At 37.7% G+C, this 6839-nt stretch overlaps 1 long non-coding RNA gene across 1 annotated transcript; it reads left to right on the top strand.

The window, feature by feature from the left end:
* LOC110264392 lies at window positions 2569–5080 on the top strand. The gene is made up of 3 exons (XR_002350509.1): window positions 2569–2991; window positions 3080–3081; window positions 5070–5080. It is a non-coding gene; the product is annotated as an uncharacterized LOC110264392 (long non-coding RNA).

Consider the following 6839-nt stretch of genomic DNA (forward strand, 5'->3'; position numbering starts at 1 on the left):
AGATAAATCTCTCGTTATCTTGGCAAGCAAAGTTGGCTAGTTGTCTAAACCAATCCATCAAACAACCGTATTGACTTAGCATCAAAGAATCCCAATGAAGCCCGACCGCATTTTGCAAACCTACTTTGGCAGTCTTGGTCCACCGAGGCAAGACTAATGACCTTGGCAACTCCTCTATATCTTCATGCACCAAGACGCAAACTATGTGTTCACAAGGTATGCCAAATGATTCCATTCTCATACATGAACAATTGAATTCCATCTCAATGTCACAACAGAATACACGCCACATCTCATTTGGCGTTTGGTCCAAACCGACAGAGTAAATCACATAAGAGCCAGTTTGCCTCATATTTATTACCTTCATTGATGCAGCCCGTACAAGGATTGGTTGGAACATATGAAATATTGATAGGGTGTAAACATTGGCAGCACTCCTCTCTAACTGTTGAAAATAGGTTTGCATACTGGGTCTCCCATTCACAGAGGCGAGGTCAGCCTGGACCTCTTTCCACCTTATATGGTTGACACAACGATTAAAGTGTTGAATGAACTCAACCAGATTGTACCTTGAGTTGACATACTTTGCAATGATCGAGTTTAATCCCTCGCACCGAGAAGTAGTCCGAAAACCAGCAAAAAACTTCCCTCTTATATGTGCAGTTGCCCATGAATGTCTCTTTTTATACATATCTAGGACCCAATTCTTTTTTTCGACGCCAAATCCCTCAACCATTTCAAACCACTTTTGACGAAATACATCAATTTCATAGTCGCCTAGCATACACTTTCTAAACATGGATGTAAACTGGGGCTTGCCAATGTTACTTGTTGCGTTGCGAATCAGATGCCATGCACATAATCTATGATGTGCATTAGGAAACTCTTTCTCAATGGCGAACTTCATTGATAGATCACCATCCGTGATCACCGAAACAGGTGCTTTCCCATTCATTGCCACTTTCAGTTGTTGTAGCAACCACCTATATGTGTCTTTTTTCTCATCGCAAATTAAAGCAGCAGCAAAGATAATTGTTTGATTGTGATGATTGACACCAGAAAATACCACCAATGGACACATATATTTATTCCTTTTATAGGTAGTATCAAAAGCCAGCACATCGCCAAATAATGAGTAATCTGCCATACTGAGACCATCGCACCAGAATAAATTGCGCAAGGTACCATCGGCATCCATGTGATGATTAAAATAGAGAGAAGGGTCATTTGTTGCTTGATCTTCTAGATACTTCAAAGCTGCATATGCATCACCTGGTAATTGGCGCCTCTGCTTTGCTATTTTATTGTACATGTCCCTTTGCGTGAAAGAGAGATACTCGTAGCCACCTGCCTGATTTGCTAATGCCTGATATATCTGCCCAATACTAATCCCACCCTTTTTCATGTTAACCATGTGGCCAATATCAGCCTCGGACATGAATCTATGCCCAGGGAGCAATCCAGTCAACCGAGGATCCAGAGTCCTTTCATTCAAACTGTAAAATCTGCATATGTTTTAAGTTTTCAAACTTGTATCATGTCATTAAGATAGAAGGCCAGAGGACCATTTTGTGACACATGATTTCCTCTATAAGCATACGTATGGATTTAGATAGCTTGTTTGTAGCTATACATTTTAAGAATATTGGGCCAAGTTGAATGAATAATACAAAACAATGGTGAGGTCAATTTTACATTAATCTACATATATGCTTACAAATTACAAGAACATAAGAAAAACACCTACTTGTAACATAGGATGGTATTGAAGTCACAAGATATGGAAGCTGTGATATGTTTAAGAACTAATAACCAGAGCAGAAATGAACTAGATATGTCACATATATGGTATACAATAAATCAAGTGCTACTTCATCCTAACCTTTTGATGTTATCAAATAGTGATCTGCTAGAGTGAAGACTCAAAGAATCCAGATGAAGTATGATTGGCCCTGATTCATCACCTTTATCCGGGATACAAATAATGATCAAGCTCTAATTAAGACTGAATACATGAAACATTACAAGAAAAAAAAATCCAAAAATGAGAGAATAGACAAGAGAGATTAAAATGTAACAATAAAAATGACCCTGCTGCCAATATAAAATTGAGCATGAAGTGCATTCATAGGAGCACAGAAAACATAACTATAAAAATTTACAGTTAAATAACCCATTCTTCATTTGTTTTTTCTTACCAGTTTTTCTTCTCCCACTATTTCTTCTAATATGGAAAACTCATAAGGCAGAAGAGACTTAAAATATATCAAAGAAAAAAACTTTTTCAAAAATGGAATTAAGAGTCTGACAATTTTAAATAGCCATATATTACTTTCTTCTTCCTGTAACGAAAAATACCCATTCCCATTACAAACTTAACCAAACCTAACCTTGGACAAAGAAACCACAAACGAATTACTTGAACAGATGAAAAATCAGTACAAATTTTGAAAAATAATATTCATCATTTAGAAGGTATTAAAGAATAAAACATGCATGCACGCACACGCACACATTCACATCTTACACTAAAGTCTAAACTGGGATAAAAGTGATAATATTAAAATTTAAAACACTCATGGAAGAGAAAGCTGTCGAAACTATTCCATTTGATTGACCAACAAATTCAATGTGGTTAGAATATGGGGGAATTTAGGACAACTTTCACAAACCAAAGAAATTTCAATTATAAGATAGCATTAACAGCTTTCACTAACCAATTACTAGAACATGTGAACCAGAAAAAAGGGATAATAAACAAAAATTCAGTATCAGCATAGGAACTGAGCAGGAAAGACATCAACATCTTGTCAAATGAGGAATGACTAGCATTTTTTTTAAGGATAAGACATGAAAACAATGACATGCAGCCCAATAGGGTAATATAGTAACAAAAGCAATTTAAAATTTACCAATTGCCCCAATTTTGTGCTCCCGACAGATATCTATCAGATCTTTCATGAAATTGAGTATTGACAACCTCAGATATCTGTCACCCATCACAGGAGGCAAATGATGAGAAAGCTTGATTAGATAATAATAATAATAAACTTATAAAAAAACTCTAAGTAGATTTAAGTAGTGTACTTGCAAACAATAATGATATCTAATTAAAGCCAATGTATTTAGATTTAGAGTAAAAGGAGAAATTCCGGTTAAGGTAAACCACTGTGAGCACAATTTCTAATTTGTATGACCATCCAACTCATTTTACTAAAAAAGCAATGTATGATCTCCCATCCAATTGACTGGCTATGATCTTTCTTTTTCCCTTTCAACAAAAAACTTAGTCCATGCTTCAATTTTGGACTGTTTGAAATTTTTTGTTGGTTTTTTCATATCATTTCTATGATCTCCAACCATTAATTAACAAAGCAACACCATTTCTAAGATCCTTCAACCTTTTTAGCTGAGACTTCTTTTTTCCCAGGACAACAAATGACTCGGTCCATTTATGAATTTTGGACCGTGTGGATTTTGGAATGCCAGGCCAACTATAGAAGCAATGCAGGTCCCTGACGCTTATGAAGTTGGCCTGGAATTCATTTGTAATTTCTTTTGTAAACAAGGTTTTGCCGCAGCCCGGAGGGCCAAAGAAAAGAACACCTTTGGAAGGCGACATGCCAAATTTCTCAAACTTCTCAGCATGTTCCACCGGGTATTGAACCGTCTATAAACAGTAAAATAAATCTCTTATATTAACAAATTGTTGAAAACATACCTAATATACAACACATTTAAGATTCGGAATATGAAATCAAAATGTATACCTGATGAACCAGATGAGCGATTTAGGGCCGCAGAAACCTCTTGTCTTATTGAGCGTGGGAGGCGTGGCGCGGCGGCGGAAGCAGGGCGAGGCGGAGGCAGGGTGCGGCGGCGGCGGAGGCGTGGCGCGTCGGCGGAAGTAGGTGGTGGAAATTTGCAGCAGAGGAAGGGTATGAGAATGGCAGGGATTGCAGTTGTCTGAAAACCCTAACTGCTTCTCTTCTCTGAAATACCCCTGAATCTGAAATAAGAAAAAGAACGGGGATGGCAAAATTAGGGTTTTTCAAGAACTCTAAGGAGGGTGGAGAGTGAGGGCAGAGTTAGGGAAGGAGAGAAAGGCTTCAACCTGGTTGATGCTCTCCAAAAATCAGTAATCTCTCAGTTTCTCGTACCAAAGAAGGGAAAGGGGTCAAAATTAAAAACCAATAATTTGAGGGGTCAAAATCTAATTAGTAAATTTTTCAAAAAAAAAAAAACGGGGTACATTTTGTAATTATTTTACTGTAGGTTAATCATACTCCCACATAAAAGTGGGAGTAAGGAATCCATGGCCAATGTATAATATTGTCTTTTTGTTATGGACTTTTTAGTAGTCGTATATTATATTAAATTTTCAATCATTTTTACTAATACAAATTTTTTTATGAAAACTTTTTTCTGTTATTTTTTATTTGATTATGTATAATTTTTTATTGGATTTTGTATAAATTTTATTTTGAGTTCTTGAATTAAAGTGTACTTTAATTTGTTTATCGTTCTTAAATTTTTATGATATGAATTATTGAATCCTTCAAAAATACCAAATTAAATAAAAAGTAAAGTACTAAAAAATGAGTACTGAACAAAAAAAAGATTAAAAGTATTAAATTTCAGGACATAAGTTTAAGTTTTTTTAAGAAAAAAGTATAGTGAAAAGAGAGTTTTCACCTGAAAAAATATAATGTGTAATGGTTTTGGGGTATAATGTACTATAATTTGTTTCGATCTTTTATTCGCTAAGAAAGGAAAGATAAAATTTAGGTAACATTGATATGATACGGGTTTAGTAAGTTTCATTTTATAAGTTAGACACCATGCTAATGATTTTTTGTTTATTAGTTTACGAGTAAGCGAATCGTTGACTCTTCTTTTGGATTCTACCAGCAAGCAGGAAGATGGGAAGTAGTGGATAGTTTAGGGCCCTTTAGGGCTTACTTGGTTACAGATCACATATGTTTTCGTACAATGGTTTAGTCGAAAATGAAAGTAAAGACTGATGAAGAAGGCATAAGTAATAAGAGAGAGTATGGTTAAAATGGTAGTGAGAAGAAAGCTGGAACGTGATGGATGATGGATGCAAAGTTACCAGCTGGCGGCCACGTCGACTAGTCGATCCGGCACGGGAACCCCTACCTCGGCTTCCCTGCCCTTGCGAGTAAAACCTCTCTTCAAGGGCGTCATTGCAGTCGGTGAGATGCTTGACCCTAGCTTCCAAAGTGGTAATTTGGCTTGCAACGTGTATGTATTTGGCCCTCCATTCGTCGACAATGTCATAGTTATAATCGTGAACGTAGGTATACAACATATAACAGAGTTGTCTGATGCAAAGCCGGGCAGCATCCTCCCAACTTATAGTCGGATCAAAAGCGATCCGGCTAGCCACGACGAACGGCTCATAGGATGGTGGGGGAACGATAGAGACGATGTGACAGTAGCATCTACGTCCATCATGGTATGTCTGCATTAGGCACCTGTAAATGGGGTTCGGTATGTCAAGTTTCTCGCAAGCTTTGTCGAGCCAGGATCTGATCCCGGTGTGTATTAGAGGATCCTTAAGCAGCTTGTCCGGAACAACTGCATGACATGTGTAGAGGAGGAGGCGCTAGGTTATACGTTAACGAGAAAAACAAGAAATAACATGTGTCTGGATTTGAGTATGTTGATGATAAAATAGCAATGCACTACTTATGTTCCGTAGGTTGTGGGTTGACCATCTCCTCTTGATTGTACCTAGCCTGTAGGGCTCTCAAGGCGTTCTTTTCTTTTTCATGCCGATCATCTGGTTGTACGAGGTCCGGCGCCTCGCCGTTGGCAATGCGCTTTTTCTCAATAACCATGTTCCCTCCTCCGAAGTAGACTAGCCATGCGTCCAAAGCCTCTTCTAGAGTGTCGTGCCTCTGCCAGCTGCAGTACTGGTACTCATGTATTTGTTCAAGGAAGTCTTCATGGGAGGTGTATATCCCAGGCACCCATCCCTAGTAGACACAGTAATAATATGGTGAAATTCTATCCTCCATGTTTGAGTAGCTTGTGGTGGTTTGGGTGGTGTGGAGTGGCAAATGTGATGTGGTTTATATATGCGTTTGGAGTGGATGAATGAGTTGGTCAAAGTGCCAAAGTTGATAGGGGACTAAAACGGGTGCAACACTGAGTCTGGCATGTACAGCTTTGCAGGGGAATCCGATTCCCCTATCGCCATGTTGGAACAGTTGAATGATTAGACTAAAGGGCATTGAGTTTTAGGAAGTATTGGTTGGAAGGTTTAGGGTTTAGGGTTTAGAGATTAGAATTGAGATTAGAGAACTGAAAATTTAATTAATAATTTTTTTAGAAGAAATATTTTTATTTAAATTTTTAAATTTTAAATTTATATTTTTAATTTTTATATTTATTTTAGATTAAAACAATACTTCCTAAAACTCAATTTTTGAGGGCCTTGCACATGAACGAGGAAGGGTTAAGTTGTTTATGACGTGGTCTGATTTTGAATTACAGCATGATTAATTGAGAATGTCGTAGTAAGGATTAGGAGGGAGTTGTTGAAGTATGAAATGGCATTGCTTTAGGATCATGGGGACAGCAGTAAGGTTGTTGCCGCTCACTCATTAAAGAGGACATAGGATTGTGTCTCCTTAGAGGAGTAATTAATGGTGGTATTATGGCTTTCGGCTGACAAGGTGATATTGATTTTGTAAAGACATTCAATTTGGTGGCACCAAACTCACCTACTGATGATATCGATCTATTCATTGATGAGGCGAGATCAACTCAAGGATCACCGGTGGGTCGAGTATGGAGAGGTCTGCCGAAGG

The sequence above is a fragment of the Arachis ipaensis genome, chromosome B07, assembly GCF_000816755.2.
Source record: "Arachis ipaensis cultivar K30076 chromosome B07, Araip1.1, whole genome shotgun sequence".
NCBI lineage: Eukaryota > Viridiplantae > Streptophyta > Magnoliopsida > Fabales > Fabaceae > Arachis > Arachis ipaensis.